Genomic DNA, 18314 nt, shown 5'->3' on the forward strand with positions numbered 1-18314 from the left:
GCGTGCCGTGCGTTCTCCTGGGGAAGTTGTCCCTGGATCCCAGGACCCTGGCAGTGGCGGGCTGGACAGGCTCCCCGGAATGGGGGTGTGGATAGTGACCTGTGCTCGCACACAGGATTCTTGGTGGTGGCGACAGCAGCCTTTAGCGTCTCTTGCCCGTCTCTAGGGTCCGCGCTTTTAGCCGCAGCTCGCGTCCATCTCTGGAGCTCCTTTAAGCAGCGCTCTTAATCCCCTCTCCTCGCGCATCAGGAAACAAAGAGGGAAGAAAAAGTCTCTTGCCTCTTTGGCAGGTCCAGACTTTTCCCCAGACTCCCTCCCAGCTAGCAGTGGTGCACTAACACCCTGCAGGCTGTGTTCCCGCCACCAACCCCAGTCCTCTCCCTGCGCTCCGACCGAAGCCCGAGCCTCAGGTCCCAGCCCTGCCGGCCCCGGTGGGTGAGCAGACAAGCCTCTCGGGCTGGTGAGTGCTGGTTGTCACTGATCCTCTGTGCGGGAATCTCTCCGCTTTGCCCTCCCCATCCCTGTTGCTGTGCTCTCCTTCGCGGCTCCGAAGCTTCCCCCTCCGCCACCCGCAGTCTCCGCCCATGAAGGGGCTTCCTTGTGTGTGGAAACCTTTCCTCCTTTACAGCTCCCTCTCACTGGTGCAGGTCCCATCCCTATGCCCTTGTCTCTCTTTATTCTTTTTTCTTTTGCCCCACCCCATTACGTGGGCAGTTTCTTGCCTTTTGGGAGGTCTGAGGTCTTCCGTCAGTGTTCAGTAGGTGTTCTGTAGGAGTTGCTCCCCGTGTAGATGTTTTTCTGGTGTATCTGTGGGGAGGAAGGTGATCTACGCGTCTTACTCCTCCTCTATCTTCCCCTCCTCTCAACACTGTTTTTCTTGTATTACACAATGTGCAACTGAATCTGTGACAAAAATAATGATGACTAAGTGAATTGAAACAATTGTCTAGCTATATAATTCTATATAACAGTAAAAGATTGATTGTAATAGTGTAAACTCTAGATAGGGGAAGAAGCAACAAGGGAGAATCATTTCCTGGACCATAACAGACTAGTAAGACAGGCGGTCCAGAGACATTTACAATTAACAGGGCCCAGTTCAGTCATAGCACATCGAGTGGTCTATCAATGAAGTACTCTCTTGACCTAGGAATTAGCCTTCCTAGGGCCATGGGACAAATTTGTCATGAAATGCCTCCCAAACTTTGGCTGAATTTATGACCAAAATGGGGGAACTACAAACAAAAGAAAAGCAAAGAGCTTTTCACTCACTATCCAAGTCTACAAATATTAACCTGCTGCAGTCACTGACTGACAATATACTCAGTGCTTCAGAAAAAGAGATTAAGGCAATAACAGGATGAAGTACTCTGTGATTCAGAGAGAAGAAATTAAAGATGATAACAGGATGCTCTGTGCTTTGGACAAACAGGCCTTAGATCGTTAGATGCTTTTCAAGAAGAATTTTAATGAACCTCACTTCTTGCATCTTGCCATACATAGAAAAGCACTATAATCATTAACTTGAGATATCTGTTCTTTGTGACTCTCAGTAATTTTTCACCAAGATGTATATTCAACTGCATGTACTCCCTAACAAAAATCACATATAAACTAGCTTCCCCCCTACATCTTTGGAGCAGTTCCTCAGAGCTATCTGAGAGGCTATCTCCCAGTTTATGGTCCTCAATAAGACCCTGAATAAACCTTTATTCACAACACTCACATTGTGCCTTTTTCTTCCAGTCAACACTTTCCATTTCCATTTTATTTGCTTTGTTGCTACTAATTGCTTCAAAACTTTTTGGAAAGAGGAAAAGTAGACATAAGTTTAATTAAACAAACAAAAAAATACATACTTTGAGTTTATGCTGAGAGCACTGTCTGAGGAATCAGTGAATAGAGATTGAGAGCAAAAACCCCACAACTTGGGATAACATTTAAACAATTCTGGAAGCCAAATATCTTTTCCTGGACCTTCCAGGATATGGTGGATGTTCATATGTTTTAAGGAGAATGGAGTTATTGGATTCTGACCCAGGGAGAGCCCTGAAATCTATGAAAAAATCTTTGGTGAGAACATTAGAGGTCTTTAAAGAGAATGGAAGAATCCTCTATTATAGAAACCACTCTTGAAGCAGCTATACATAAGCATCTATTATGTGCCTCTTACTCTAATAGGAGTATGTAATTAAAAGAATCTTTTTAATTTATAAAATAACTTGAACTTAAATATGCATGTGTTGCCAGGGGTCATGGTAACAACTGTATTCTGATTCCTCTGGCAAATGAGTACAGCTATCCATGAGATTCAACATATGAGAAAAATCCAAAAAGAATAATGCATTCAGAACAAAATAGGCATACTACAACCCTTTCCTTTCATCTAAAAGAGGTTTGGTATTGTCAGTTTACCTCAGTTGTTTCATTTTAGCAGCTGTGGTGACCACAGAAATATATCTTTCCCCTCATTAAGACTCTAAAAATTCCTTGGGAGAGATAGTTTAATGTTTAATCAGAAATGTCAATTACTATCCAAATTTCACCAGAAAAAAACATTTAACACAAACGGAGAGAAAGACTTTGAAACCTGTGACTCCTTTAGATTTTCCTTAGCCGGTTCATACTGTGCTTAGGGGCAGGACTTCTAGAATTCTGTATGACATCAAATCTGTGATCACTCTAAAGGCTCTAACCATTCTCCATAATGGTGCTTGCATTCTGAAAATTGATTTCAGATTTTCAGGTCAAAGGAGTTCTGATTCTTCCCTTGAAAGTTTATGCTTCAACTGATCAGTCCAATTTGTCATGAATTTGTGAGTTTTATTTTAAACCTGATTTTTCCAATTTACCGCCTCTTAAAACTCTGCTCAGAATGCTTGATTAGGGTCTAACAATGTGTATCTGGTTTAAACAATTTCTTGTCTAATAAGATACTCTACCTTTTCTTTTTTCTTTTCTTTTTTTTTGCTATTTTCACCCTTTTTTAATTTAATTTTTTATACAGCAGGCTCTTATTAGTTCTCTATTTTATACATATTAGTGTATATACATCAATCCCAATCTCCTAATTCATCCCATTACCACCACCATGCCCCACCCCGCTTTCCCCCCTTGGTGTCCATACATTTGTCCATTGGTGAAAGTGTGGTTTTAAAATTTCCCTAGTATGACTGTGTTACTGTCATTTTCCCATTTTATGGCTGTTAGCATTTGCCTTATGTATTGAGGTGCTCCTATATTGGGTGCATAAATATTTACTATTGTTATATCTTGGATTATCTTGGATTATCTTGGAATGATCCCTTGATCATTATGTAGTGTCCTTTTTTGTCTCTTGTAATAGTCTGTATTTTAAAGTCTATTTTGTCTGATATGAGAATTGCTACTCCAGGTTTCTTTTGATTTCCATTTGCATGGAATATATTTTTCCATTCCCTTAGTTTCCGTCTCTATGTGCCCCTAGGTCTGAAGTGGGTCTCTTGTAGACAGCATATACACAGGTCATGCTTTTGTATCCATTCAGCCAGTCTATGTCTTTTGGTTGGAGCATTTAATATATTTACATTTTAGGTAATTATCGATATGTATGTTCCTATTCCCATTTTCTTAACTGTTTTGTGTTTGTTATTGTAGGTCTTTTCCTTCTCTTTTGTTTCCTGCCTAGAGAATTTCCTTTAGCATTTGTGTAAAGCTGGTTTGGTGGTGCTGAATTCTCTTAGCTTTTGCTTGTCCGTAAAGGTTTTAATTTCTCTGTTGAATTTGAATGAGAATTTTGCTGGGTAGAGTAATGTTGGTTGTAGGTTTTTCTCTTTCTTTCATCACTTTAAATATGTCCTGCGACTCCCTTCTGGCTTTCAGAGTTTCTGCTGAAAGATCAGCTGTTAACCTTATGGGGTTTCCTTTGTATGTTATTTCTTGTATTTCCCTTGTTGCTTTTAATATTTTTTCCTCGTATTTAATTTTTGTTAGCTTGATTAATATGTGTCTTGTCGTGTTTCTCCTTGTATGTATCCTGTATGGGACTCTCTGTGATTCCTGAACTTGATTGACTCTTTCCTTTCCCATATTAGGGAAGTTTTCAACTATAAACTCTTCAAATATTTTCTCATCCCTTTCTTTTTCTCTTCTTCTTCTGGGACCTCTATCATTCGAATGTTGGTGTATTTAATGTTGTCCCAGAGGTCTCTGAGACTGTCCTCAATTCTTTTCATTCTTTATTCTGCTCTGTGGTCGTTATTTCCACTATTTTATCCTCCAGGTCACTTATCCGTTCTTCTGCCTTAGTATTTCTGCTATTGATTCCTTCTAGAGAATTTTTTTTTTTCTGTACGTGGCCTCTCCCATTGTGGAGCACAGGCTCCGGATGCGCAGGCTCAGCAGCCATGGCTCACGGGCCCAGCCACTTCGCGGCACATGGGATCTTCCTGGACCGGGGCATGAACCCTTGTCCCCTGCATTGGCAGGCAGACTCTCAACCACTGTGCCACCAGGGAAGCCCCCTTCTAGAGAATTTTTAATTTCATTTATTGTGTTTTTCATCATTGGTTGTTTGCTCTTTTGTTCTTCTAGGTCCTTGTTAAACGTTTGTTGTATTTTCTCCATTCTATTTCCAAGATTTTGGATCCTCTTTACTATCATTACTCTGAATTCTTTTTCAGGTAGCCTGCCTATTCCCTCTTTGTTTGTTTGGTCTGGTGAGTTTTTACCTTGCTCCTTCACCTGCTGTGTGTTTCTCTGTCTTCTCATTTTTCTTAACTTACTGTGTTTGGTGTCTGCTTCTCACAGGCTGCAGTTTCATAGTTCCCGTTGTTTTTGGTGTCTGCCCCCAGTGGCTAAGTTTGGTTTAGTGGGTTGTGTAGGCTTCCTGGTGGAGTGGGCTGGTGCCTGTGTTCTGGTGGATAAGGCTGGATCTTGTCTTTCTGGTGGGCAGGACCTTGTCCAATGGTGCATTTTGGTGTGTCTGTGACCTTATTATGATTTTAGGCAGGCTCTCTGCTAATGGGTTGTGTTGTGTTCTGTCTTTCTAGTTGTTTGGCATAGGGTTTCCAGCACTGTAGGTTGCTGGTCGTTGAGTGGAGCTGGGTCTTAGCATTGAGATGGAGATCTCTCGGAGAGCTTTTTCCTTTTGATATTACATGGAGCCAGGAGGTCTCTGGTGGCCCAATGTCCTGAACTCAGCTCTCCCACCTCAGAGGAACAGGCCTCACACCTGGCTGGAGCAAGAAGACCCTGTCAGCCATACAGCTCAGGAGAAAATAGCGAAAGAAAGAAAGAAGAAGAAAAGAAAGAAAGAAAGAAAGAAAGAAAGAAAGAAAGAAAGAAAGAAAGAAAGAAAGAAAGAAAGAAAGGAAGGAAGGAAGGAAGGAAGGGAGAAAGAAAGAAAGAAAGAAAGAAAGAAAGAAAGAAAGAAGGAAAGAAAGAAAGAAAGAAAAAAGAAAGAAAGAAAGAAAGAAAGAAAGAAAGAAAGAAAGAAAGAAAGAAAGAAAGAAAGAGAGAAAGAGAAAGAAAGAAAGAAAGAAAGGAAGGAAGGAAGGAAGGGAGAAAGAAAGAAAGAAAGAAAGAAGGAAAGAGAGAAAGGAAGGAAGGAAGGAAGAAATAAAGAGAAAGAAAGAAGGAAATACAGAAGGAAAGGAAGAAGTTATTAAAATAAAAAATTATTAAAAATAAAAAACTAAAAAGTAATTTAATAAAAGAAAGAAGAGAGCACTCAAACCAAAAAACAAATCCACCAATGATAACAAGCACTAGAAACTATGCTAAAAAAAAAAGGACAGACAGAACTCTAGGACAATTGGTAAAAGCAAAGCTATACAGACAAAATCACACAAAGAAGCATACACATGCACACTCACAAAAAGAGAAAAAGGAAAAAAATATATACATATCTATATATATATTAAAAAAGGAAGAGAGCAACCAAATCAATAAATCTACCCATGATAATAACCTCTAAATACTAAACTAATATAAACATAAGACCAGAAAATATTAGATGCAGAAAGCAAACCCCAAGTCTATAGTTGTTCCCAAAGTCCACCACCTCAGTTTTTGGATGATTTGTTGTCTATTCAGGTATTCCAGAGATGCAGCGTACATCAAGTTGATTGTGGAGATTTAATCCACTGCTTCTGAGGCTGCTGGGAGAAATATCCTTTTCTCTTCTTTGTTCGCACAGCTCCTGCGGTTCCACCTTGGGTTTGGCCCCACCGTTGCGTGTAGGTTGCCTGAGGCCATCTGTTCCCCATTCAGACAGTACGGGGTAAAAATAGCCTCTGATTAGGGGGCTCTGGCTCACTCAGTCTGGGGGAAGTGGGGCGAGTGGAAGTGTACAGAATGCAGGGTGAGCCTGCCATGGAAGAAGCTGGTGTGACGTTGCAACAGCCTGAGGCATGCTGTGTGGTCTCCTGGGGACATTTTCCATGGATCACAGGATGCTAGCAGTGGCCGGCTGCACAGGCTCCCAGGAAGGGAAGTGTGGTTAGTGACCTGTGCTTGCACACAGGCTTCTTGGTGGCTGCAGCAGCAGCCTTAGTGTTTCATGCCCATCTCTGGGTCTGAGCTGATAGCCACGGCTCAAGCCCATCTCTGGAGCTCATTTAGGCAGTGCTCTGCATCCCCTCTCCTTGCACACCCCAAAACAATGGTCTCTTGCCTCTTAGGCAGGTCCAGACTTTTTCCCGGACTCCCTTCTGGCTAGCTGTGGCTCACTAGTCCCCTTCAGGCTGTGTTCACGGAGTCAACCCCAGTCCTCTTCCTGGGATCTGACCTCTGAAGCTTGAGCCTCAGCTCCCAGGCCCCACCCTCCCTGGTGGGTGAGCAGACAAGCCTCTCGGGCTGGTGAGTGCTGGTCAGCACTGATTCTCTGTGAATCTCTCTGCTTTGCCCTCTGCACCCCTGTTGGTGTGCTCTCCTCACTGGCTCCGAAGCTTTCCCCCACCCACCCACCGTCTCTGCCAGTGAAGGGGCTTCCTAGTGTGTGGAAACTTTTCCTCCTTCACAGCTCCCTCCCAGAGGTGTAGGTACTGTCCCTATTCTCTTATCTCTTTTTTCTTTTGCCCTACCCAGGTACGTGGGGAGTTTCTTTCCTTTTGGGAAGTCTGAGGTCTTCTGCCAGCGTCCAGTAGGTGTTCTGTAGGAGCTATTCCACATGTAGATGTATTTGTGATGTATTTGTGGGGAGGAAGGTAATCTCCACGTCTTACTCCTCTGCCATCTTGAAGGTCTCCCCCTCTGCAGGTGGATTCTTAACCAATGAGCCACCAGGGAAGCCCAGCAGTATAATTAACAATATTGTATTAGTTTCAGGTGCACAGCAAAGTGATTCAGTTATACATATACATGTATCTATCCTTTTTCAAAGTCTTTTCCCGTTTAGGTTGTTCTATAATATTGAGCAGAGTTCCTTGTGTTATACAGTAGGTCCCTGTTGGTTATCCGTTTTAAATATAACAGTGTACATGTCAATCCCAAACTCAATAACTATCCCTCCCCCCCAACCTTCCCCCACCCAGTACCCATAAGTTCCTTCTCTAAGTCTGTGAATCTGTTCCTGTTTTGTATATAAGTTCATTTGTATCATTTTTATTAGAATCTACATATAAGCAATATCATACGATATTTCTCTTTCTCTGTCTGACTTACTTCACTCGGTATGACAATCTCTAGGCCCATCCGTGTTCCTGCAAGTGGCATTATTTCATTCTTTTTAATGCCTGAGTAATATTCCATTCTATATATGTACCACATCTTCTTTATCCATTCCTCTGTTTATGGATATTTAGGTTGCTTCCATGTCCTAGCTATTGTAAATAGTGCTGCAATGAACATTGGGGTGCAAGTATATTTTCGAATTATGGTTTGCTCTGGTTATATGCCCAGGAGTTGGATTGTTGGGTCATATGGTGGTTCTACTTTTAGTTTTTTCAGTACCCTCCATACTGTTTTCCATAGTGGCTATACCAATTTACATACCCACCAACAGTGTCTGAGGGTTCCCTTCTCTCCACACCTTCTCCAACATTTATTCTTTGTGGATTTTTTGATGATAGCCATTCTGACTGGTGTGAGGTGACACCTCATTGTAGTTTTGATATGCATTTCTCTAATAATTAGCAATGTTGAACATCTTTTCATGTGCCTCTTGGCCATCTGTATGTCTTCTTTGGAGAAATGTCTATTTAGGTCTTCTGTGCACTTTTTGATTGGGTTTTATGTTTTTTCAATATTGAGCTGCATGAGCTGTTTCTATATTTTAGAGATTAATCCCTTGTCAGTTGCTTTGATTGCAAATATTTTCTCCCATTCTGAGGGCTCTCTTTTTGTCTCGTTTTTGGATTCCTTTAATGTGCAAAAGCTTTTAAGTTTAATTAGGTCCCTTTTGTTTATTTTTGTTTTTATTTTTATTACTCTAGGAGGTGGGTCAAAAAAGATCTTGCTGCGCTTTATGTCAGAGAGTTTTCTGCTTATGTTTTCCTCTAATAGTTTTAAAGTGTCTGGTCTCACTTTTAGCTCTTCAATCTATTTTGAGTTTATTTTTGTGTATGGTGTTAGGGAGGGTTCTAATTTCATTCTTTTACATGTAGCTGTCCAGTTTTCCCAGCACCACTTACTGAAGAGACTCTCTTTTCTCCATTGTATATTATTGCCTCCTTTGTCATAGATTAGGTGACCATAGGTGTGTGGGTTTATCTTTGGGCTTTCTATCCTGTTCCATTGATCTATGTTTCTGTTTTTGTGCCAGTATGATACTGTCTTGATAGCTGTAGCTTTGTAGTATAGTCTGAAGTCAGGGAGCCTGATTCCTTATTCCTCCAGCTCCGTTTTTCTTTCTCAAGCTTGATTTGGCTATTTTGGGTGCTTTGTGTTTCCAAATAAATTGTAAAAATTTTGTTCTAATTCTGTGAAAAATGCCATTGGTAATTTGATAGGGATTGCATTGAATCTTTAGATTGCTTTGGGTAGTATAGACATTTTCACAATATTGATTCTTCCAATCCAAGAACATGGTATATCTCTCCATCTGTTTGTGTCATCTTTGATTTCTTTCAACAGTGTCTTATAGTTTTCAGAGTATGGTTCTTTTACTTCCTTAGGTAGGCATATTTCTAGGTATTTTATTCTTTTTGTTGCAATGGTAAATGTGATTGCTTTCTTAATTTCTCTTTCTGATCTTTCGTTGTTAGTGTATAGGAAGAGATTTATGTGTATTAATTTTGTATCCTGCAACTTTACCAAATTCATTGATTATTTCTAGTAGTTTTCTGGTAGCATCTTTAGGATTTTCTATGTATAGTATCATGTCATCTGCAAACAGTGACAGTTTGGGTTCCCATTTGGATTCATTTTACTTCTTTTTCTTCTCTGATTGCCAAGGCTAGCACTTCCAAAACTATATTGAATAAAAGTGGCAAGAGTAGACATCCTCGTCTTGTTCCTGATCTTAGAGGAAATGCTTTCAGCTTTTCACCATTGAGAATGATATTTGCTGTGGGTTTGTCATATATGGCCTTTATGATGTTGAGGTAGGTTCCGTTTTTGCCTACTTTCTGGAGAGTTTCATCATAAACAGGTGTTGAATTTTGGCAAAAGCTTTTTCTGCATCTATTGAGATGACCATATGGTTTTTATTCTTCAATTTGTTAATATGGTATATCACATTGATTGATTTGCATATGTTGAAGAAGCCTTGCATCCCTGGGATAAATCCCACTTGATCATGGTGTATGATCCTTTTAATATGTTATTGGATTCTGTTTGCTAGTATTTTGTAGAGAATTTTTGCATCTATATTCATCAGTGATATTGGCCTATAATTTTTTGTGTGATATCTTTGGTTAGTTTTGGTATCAGGGTGATGGTGGCCTTGTAGAATGAGTTTGGGAGTTTTCCTTCCTCCGGAAATTTCTGGGATGGTTTCAGAAGGCTAGCTGTTAGCTCTTCTCTAAATGTTTGATAGAATTCACCTGTGAAGCCATCTGGCCTTAGACTTTTGTTTGCTTGGAGTTTTTAAATCACAGTTTCAATTTCAGTACTTGTGACTGGTCTGTTCATATTTTCTATTTCTTCCTGGTTCAGTCTTGGGAGATTGTATCTTTCTATGAATTTGTCCATTTCTTCCAGGTTGTCCATCTTTTTGGCATACAGTTGCTTGTTGTAGTCTCTTATGATCCTTTGTGTTTCTGTGGTGTCAATTGTAACTTCTTTTTCATATCTGATGTTATTGATTTGTGTTCTCCCCCTTTTTTTCTTGATGAGTCCTCCTAAATGTTTATAAATATTATATTTTTAAAGAACCAGCTTTTAGTTTCATTGATCTTTGCTGTTGTTTTCTTCATGTCTATTTCATTTATTTCTGCTCTGATTTCTTGATTTCTTTCCTTCTACTAATTTTAGGTTTTGTTGGTTTTTCTTTCTCCAGTTGCTTTAGGTGTAAGGTTAGGTTGTTTATTTGTGATTTTTCTTGTTTCCTGAGGTAAGATTGTGTTGCTATAAACTTCCCTCTTAGAACTGCTTTTGCTGCATCCTGTAGGTTTGGATCATTGTGCTCTCATTTTCATTTGTCTCTAGGTATTTTTTGATTTCTCCAGTGATCCATTGGTTCTTTAATAGCATATTGTTTATCCTCTACGTGTTTGTGTTTTTTACATTTTTTTTCCTTGTAGTTTACTTCTAATCTTAAAGCGGTGTGGTCAGAAAAGATGCTTGATATGATTTCAATTTTCTTAAATTTACCAAGGCTCACTTTGTGGCCCAGGATGTGGTCAATCCTGGAGAATGTTTCATGTGCACATGAAAAGAATGTGTATTCTGCTGCTTTTGGTTGGAGTGTGCTATAAATATCATTTAAGTCCATCTGGTCTAATATGTCATTTAAGGCAGTGTTTCCTTATTGATTTTCTGTCCGGATGATCTGTCCATTGATGAAAGTGGGGTGTTAAAGTCCCCCACTATTACTGTGTCACTGTCGATTTCTCCCTTTATGGCTGTTAGTATTTGCCTTATATATTGAGGTGTTCCTGTGTTGACTGCATATATATTTACAATTGTTATCTTCTTCTTGGATTGATCCCTTGATCATTATGTAGTGCCTTTCATTGTCTCTTGTAACATTCTTTATTTTAAAGTCTATTTTGTCTGATATGAGTATTGCTACTCCAGCTTTCCTTTGATTTCCATTTGCATGGACTACAGTAAGTCTCCTACATATGAACAAATTCTGTTCCGAGAACACGTTCATAAGTCCAATTTGTTCATAAGTCCTCAAAGTTAACCTAGATACCCAACTAACACAATCAGCTATATAGTACTGTACTGTAATAGGTTTATAATACTTTTCACCAAAATAATACATAAAAAACAGATAAAAATAAAGAAAACATTTAAAATCTTACAGTACAGTACCTTGAAAAGTAGACTAGTACAGTACAACAGCTGGCATACAGGGGCTGGCATCGAGTGAACAGGCAAGAAGAGTTACTGACTGGAAGGGAGAGGAGGTGGGAGGTGGTAGAGCTGAAGGATCATCAGCAATAGGAGATGGAGGACAAGCTGAAATTTCACTCTTACCTGACGTTGATGGCACAGGTTCTGGTTCCTTGCTGGATTCAATTCTATCTACCCTCTTGAAAAAATGATCCAGTGATGTCTGGGTAGTAGATCTTTTTGTCTCATCATAATGACATGGTAGCACTGGATTGCATTCTGAACAGCTGCTGCAACATTTGTGTACCATTCTATGTTTGGGTGCCTCAAAAACTAACAGTGCCTCCTCAAATAAAGAAAATCCCCTTGCCATTTTCTGTGTCATGAATCTCTTCTTTTTTCAGTTACTTCTTCTTCCTCTTGTCTCTCTCATCCTTTCTTGGCACTTGGTGCTTCTTAGCAGTACCAACTACATCACCACTGCTTTTACACTTGCTTCCATACATCCTTGTCTTGAAATAAAGATACTGTACTATTGTAGTCTATACAGTACTGTAAAGTACACAAAAGCACAACCACTTGTAGAGGATGCACACACATGACAATGTACACCAGACATATGGACTAACTTACATGATTGGACATGTGAACGCACGTTTGCCTCTTTGAAAGTCTGCAAGTTGAATGTTTGTATGTAGGGGACTTACTGTACCTTTTTCCATCCCCTCATTTTCAGTCTGTATGTGTCCCTATGTCTGAAGTAGGTCTCTTGTAGACAGCATATATATGGGTCTTATTTTCTGCATCCATTCAGCCAGTCTATGTCTTTTGGTTGGAGAATTTAATCTATTTGTTTTAAGGTAATTATTAATATGTATGTTCCCATTGCCATTTTCTTAATTGTTTTGAGTTTATTTTCGTAGGTCTTTTTTCTTCCCTCCCTCTCTTGTTCTCTTCTCGTGTAGTTTGATGACCATCTTTAGTGTTGTGTTGGTGTTGATTTTTCTTTTTTGTGTGTGTATCTATTGTAGTTCTGGGGTTTGCTGTTCCAAAGAGGTTTTGCTATAGCAGTCTATATATGTACAGGGTTGTTTTAAGTTGCTGGTCTCTTTCCTGCCTAGGGAAGTTCCTTTAGCATTTGTTGCAAAGCTTGTCTGGTGGTGCTGAATTCTCTTAGCTTTTGCTTGTCTGTAAAGCTTTTAATTTCTCTGTCGAATCTGAATGAGAGTCTTATCGGGTAGAGTATTCTTGGTTGAAGGTTCTTCCACTTCATCACTTTAAATATGTTGTGCCAATCCTGTCCTGCAGAGTTTCTGCTGAGAAATCAGCCTATAACTTTATGTGAGTTCCCTTGTATGTTATTTGTCATTTTTCCCTTGTTGCTTTTAATATTTTTTCTTTGTGTTTAATTTTTTGTCAGTTTGATTACTATGTGTCTCAATGTGTTCCTCCTTGGGTTTATCCTGCCTGAGACTCTGCATTTACTGGACTTGGGTGACTGTTTCTTTTCCCATGTTAGGAAAGATTTTAGTGGTTATCTCTTCAAATATTTTTTCAGGCCCTTCTCCTTCTGGGACCCCTATAATGCACATGTTGGTGCATTTAATGTTGTCCAAGAGGTTTCTTAGACTCTTTTCATTTCTTTTCATTCTTTTTTTCTTTATTCTGTCCCATGGCAGTGATTTACGCCCTTCTGTCTTCAAGCTCACTTATCTGTTCTTCTGCCACAGTAATTCTGATATTGATTTCTTCTAGTGTATTTTTTGTTTCAGTTTTTGTATTGTTCATCTCTATTTGTTCTTTAGTTCTTCTAGGCCTTTGTTAAATGTTTCTTGTATCTTCTCAATCCTTTACCAGTGAGCTTTCCCATTTATGCCTCCATTTTTTTTCCAAGATTTTGGATCATCTTTACTATCATTACTCTGAATTCTTTTTCAGGTAGATTGCCTATCTTCTCTTCATTTAGTTGTTCTTGTAGGTTTGTACCTTGCTTCTTCATCTGCAACATATTTCTTTGTCATCTCATTTTGTCAAACTTACTGTGTTTGTGGTCTCCTTTCCACCGGCTGCAGGATCATAGGTCCTCTTGCTTCTGGTGTCTGTCCCCTGCTGGGTGAGGTTGGTCCAGAGGCTTATGCCATTATCCCCTTGATAGAGGGTTTGACTGGTATTGTGGTTACAAGAGTCTGCCCTGGATATTAAGTGGGGCCTCCCCTTTGCTCTGTGGTGGTCCCTGCCCTGTCAGGGTCAGGGTCTGCTCTCTGGTTATTGGAGTAGAGGCCCCCAGATATGTGTCTTCATTGTGTTTCTGATCTGTCGTGTGAGGTAGGTGGGATTTCAGTACTTTCACTGCGAAAGAAGCCACTGAGTATTCCTCCTCTGTAGCTGTTCACCTGTGAATGTGCTCTGTTGTGTCCCCTTTCACCCACTGTGTGGGCTCAAAAATTACACTGTTGTTGGCACTGCTCTTGGTCCCACCTTAACTGTGGGTGTGCCGGCAATTGGCCCTGGTGTCTCTCAGGCATTGTTTTCACCAGGCCACTGGCACAGATACACTGAGATCAGGTCCCAGGACTGCAGTAGTTGTGCATCTGGACCTGCTGTGAGAGCTATGGAGGCAGCTCAGACTCTGGCTTAGCCCAACCCCTGCATATATGTGCCCACAAAGCCCATAGCTGTTAAAGCCAGACCCATCCCAGCTGCTGGAGCACTTGTTGTCCTTTTCAATATTTCTCAGGCGCTGAATTTAGGAAGCCGTCAGTGGAGGTGTAACTCCACAGTTTGCGCAGCCATGAGGAGAGATTCCAGCTCTTCTTCCTTAGTCACATGGCCAACACCTGGTTTCAGCCCTTCCTCTGCATGTCTTCCTCCCACCACAGTCTGCCCCAGAGGTTGCTGGAGCACACAAGCCCAACAGGCAGGAAGGACCTGAGGTGGCAATCAGGGTGAGTGGGTCACCCAGGTGGGGCAGGTGGGGGCAGAGGAGGCAATGGCAGGGGAACATGAGCCTGCTCTGGTGGGAGCCCTCCCTAGTGCCCATGGAGGCAGGGCCAGCATGTGAGGAAAGAGGCTGCAATGGTGGCCCAGCCCTTTGTACATCACTCAATGATGGCACTTCTCTTCTGTGGCAGTCTGGGTTTCCTCCACGAGCATTCCCATTTGTGGAGCTCCTCACTACCATACCCTCAGGCTGTCTCCTCACAGCCAACAGCAGTCCCCTCCCTGGGTTTGCTCTCCAAACCCCATGTTCCAGTACTCAGCCCCCATGCACAGTGGTAGACAACTGTCTCAGCCTGGGGTGTGCAGTGCTGTGGCATGGACAATCTGGGTAGGTCTCACTCTGTCCTGCCTGCCACAGACTGGTTGCTAGGATCTCCTCCAAGCCCCTGAAACTCCCCTTCTGTCCCAGTTAATCCCCCAACCAGTGAGGGGGCTTCCACAGATACAGGAACCTCTCCTCACCTTTAGCTCTCTGCCAGGGGCTCAAGTCCCATCCTGCTTCCTCTCCTCTTCCTTTTCATTTCTTCTTTATTTCATCCTACCTGGTTACGTGGGGATCTTTCTTGTCATTTTAGGTGTCTGAGGTCCTCTGCTAGTGTTCAGCGGGTGCTCTGTGAGAATTGTTCCATTTGTAGTTGTATTCTTGATACATTTGCGGGGAGAGATGAACTCCATGTCCTTCTACTCCTCTGCCATCTTGGAAAGTCCACCAATCAATTTTAAATGTTTGAAATCATACAGAATATATATCCTCCAACCACAATGGAATTATTTTAGGAAGAAAATAATAAAAAGACAGTAAGAAAAATCCCAAAGTAAGCAATATATTTCTAAAACAAAACTCCTGGGTCAAAAAAATCACAATGGAAATTAGAAATTATTCTAAATGAAATGATAGTTAATATATAACATATCAAAAATTTTAGGGTGCAGCTAAAGTAGTACTTAGAAGAAAATGTAGACCTTTAAATACTTGCATTAGAAAAAAGGCTGAAAATTGATTACCTAAGTATGTATTTCAAAAGTTAGAGAAAAATTAGCAAATTAAAACATAATCAAAGCATGATTAGCCTGGTATATAGCAAGTACCATAAAGTGTTAGCTATTATTATTACCTAGCTTAGGGTAAAAATGGGTGTTATATATGCTACATGGTTTACTGAAAGAAACTTACCAGATTGTCTGCCCTGGAACGTGAGTTTAAAACCTGATATGTTAATAAAATAGTAATTCTAATTTTTAAAAAATGAAACAAAGCAAAGACCAATGGTTAAGGACTTCTCTGGTGGTGCAGTGGTTAAGAATCCTCCTGCCAATGCAGGGGACACAGGTTTGAGCCCTGGTCCAGGAAGATTTCACATGCCGCAGAGCAACTAAGCCTGTGCACCACAACTACTGACCCCGGATGCCACAACTATGGAAGCCCATGTGCCTAAAGACTGTGCTCTGCAACAAGAGAAGCCACTGCAATAAGAAGCCTGTGCAACGAAGAGTAGGCCCTGCGCACTGCAACTAGAGAAAGCCCACGTGCAGCAACAGAGAGCCCATACAGCCAAAATATTAATTAATTAATTAACTTAAATTTTTAAATTAAAAAAAAAGAGCAATGGTTAAGATGGATAGCTCTAAAGCTAAAGGTACATGGGTTGGACTCCAGGATCTATGGTTGACAAATTATATGACTATTTCCATTATCTATTGCTCTATAAGAAACTATCCCAACAGTCAGTGGCTTAAAACACCACCATTTTATTGCATACAATTTTTCGTGTTGGAAATGTGGGCAGGGCTCAGCAAGCAAGTCTCTACTCCATGTGGCATTAGCAAGGCTCCTGCACGTGGCTGCATTCAGCTAGTGACTAGGCTGGGCTAACAGGTCCAAGATGGCTTCACCCACAGGACAAGGCTTAGGTGGGGTTGTCAGCTAGCACACTCTGGTTCTCCTCCACATGGTCTCTATCTCCACATGGTCCCTATTATCATATGGCCTCTGTCTCCAGCAGCCTGGACTTTACATGGGAGTCAAGTTAGTAGGAGAATGAAAACAGACTCTGCAAGGCCTCCAAAAGAAACCATAAACAAAATGAAAAGGCAACCACAAGAATGGGAGAAAATATTTTCAAAGTATGTGACTGACAAGGGATTAATATCCAAAATATACAAACAGCTCATAGCAAAAAAAAAAAAAAAAATCAAATCAATATCAAAAAAACAGCCCAATCAAAAAATTGGCAGAAGATCTAAACAGACATTTCTCCAAACAAGACATACAGATGGCCAAGAGGCACATGAAAAGATGCTCAACATCACTAATTATTAGAAAAATGCAAATCAAAACTACAATGAGATATCACCTCACATGAGTCAGAATGTCCATCATCAAAAAGTCTACAAATAATAAATGCTGGAGAGGGTGTGGAGAAAAAGGAACCCTCCTACACTGCCAGTGGGAATATAAATCGGTGCAACCACTATGGAAAACAGTATGAGGACCCTTAAAAAACTAAAAATAGAGCTACCATATGATCCTGCAATCCCACTCCCGAGCATATATCCAGAGAAAACCATAACTTGAAAAGATACATGTACTCCAATGTTCATTACAGCACTATTTACAATAGTCAAGACATGGAAGAAACCTAAATGTCCATTGACAGAGGAATGGATAAAGAAGATGTGGTACATGTACACAATGGAATATTACTCAGCCATGAAAAAGAATGAAATAATGCCATTTGCAGCAACATGGATTGACCTAGAGATTATCATACTGAGTGAAGTAAGCCAGACAAAGACAAATATCATATGATATTGCTTATATGTGGAATCTAAAAAAAAGATGATATAAATGAACCTATTTACAAAACAGAAATAGACCCACAGACATAGAAAATAAATTTACGGTTACCAAAGGCGAAAGTATGGGGGGAGGGATAAATTAGGAATTTGGCATTAACATATATACACTACTGTGTACAAAATAGATAACCAACAAGGACCTACTATATAGCACAGGGAACTCTACTTAATATTTTGTAATAACCTAAAAGGGAAAAGAATCTGAAAAAGAATATATATATACAGTGAATCACTGATTCGCTTTGGTGTATACCTGAAACTAACACAACATTGTAAATCAACTATACTTCAATTAAAAAAAAAAAGAAGTTGTACCATATCTCTTTCATTGCATTCTATTGGTCAAAGCAAGTCACAGACCAGTCCAGTTTAAGGAAAAGAGAAATAGACTACACCTCTTGATAGAAGTGACAAAGTCACTTTGAAAAAGTAGAAGAGATTGTTGCCACAATCTTTGGAAACAATACACTACAGGGACCTTGAGCAATTTACTCATACTTTCTGTGCCTCAGTTCCCCCACCTGTACAGGGAGATGATACTAATTCCCAGGTTGTTGTGAAAATTAAGTGAGAAAAAATATGATGCACTTAGATGCGTCTAATGCAGTGATTCTGAAAACTTGGTATTTATTAAACGTTTATTAAAAAAAGATTCCTGGACCCCACCCTCTAGAGTTTCAGATTGAGCAGGTCTGGGGTAGAGCCCTCAAATTTCCATTTTTAAAAGTTCCCAGGTGATGCTATTGCTGCTGGTCTTCAACCACGCTTTAAGTAGTACTGGAATGGTATACAATCAGCACTCAATAACTCTTAGCTATTTTTATTGTAAACAAAAGAGGAAAAGAAATGATTATAGACAGTTTTGCTATTTTTAGACCCTGAAGTCACAAGGAAGTAACATTATTGTCTTTCTCTCCCCTGAAGGAAAGAGTTTGTATGTGTTAAAAAAAAAAAATTGCAAAATGGGACTAGATGCATGACTGAGCCTTTCAATGCTGTGGTTCACTGAGGGCCAGTCAATGAGGAACCCT

The 18314-nt window shown here is 40.3% G+C and overlaps 1 long non-coding RNA gene across 1 annotated transcript; it reads right to left on the minus strand.

Moving 5' to 3' along the window:
- Positions 1 to 2943: 2943 nt before the first annotated feature.
- On the minus strand, positions 2944 to 17822 carry LOC137206041 (uncharacterized). Its single transcript, XR_010934414.1, has 2 exons — positions 14887 to 17822; positions 2944 to 5216 (listed from the first exon to the last, which is right to left on the minus strand). It is a non-coding gene; the product is annotated as an uncharacterized lncRNA (long non-coding RNA).
- Positions 17823 to 18314: the final 492 nt, after the last annotated feature.

This window comes from Pseudorca crassidens, chromosome 14, assembly GCF_039906515.1.
Source record: "Pseudorca crassidens isolate mPseCra1 chromosome 14, mPseCra1.hap1, whole genome shotgun sequence".
NCBI lineage: Eukaryota > Metazoa > Chordata > Mammalia > Artiodactyla > Delphinidae > Pseudorca > Pseudorca crassidens.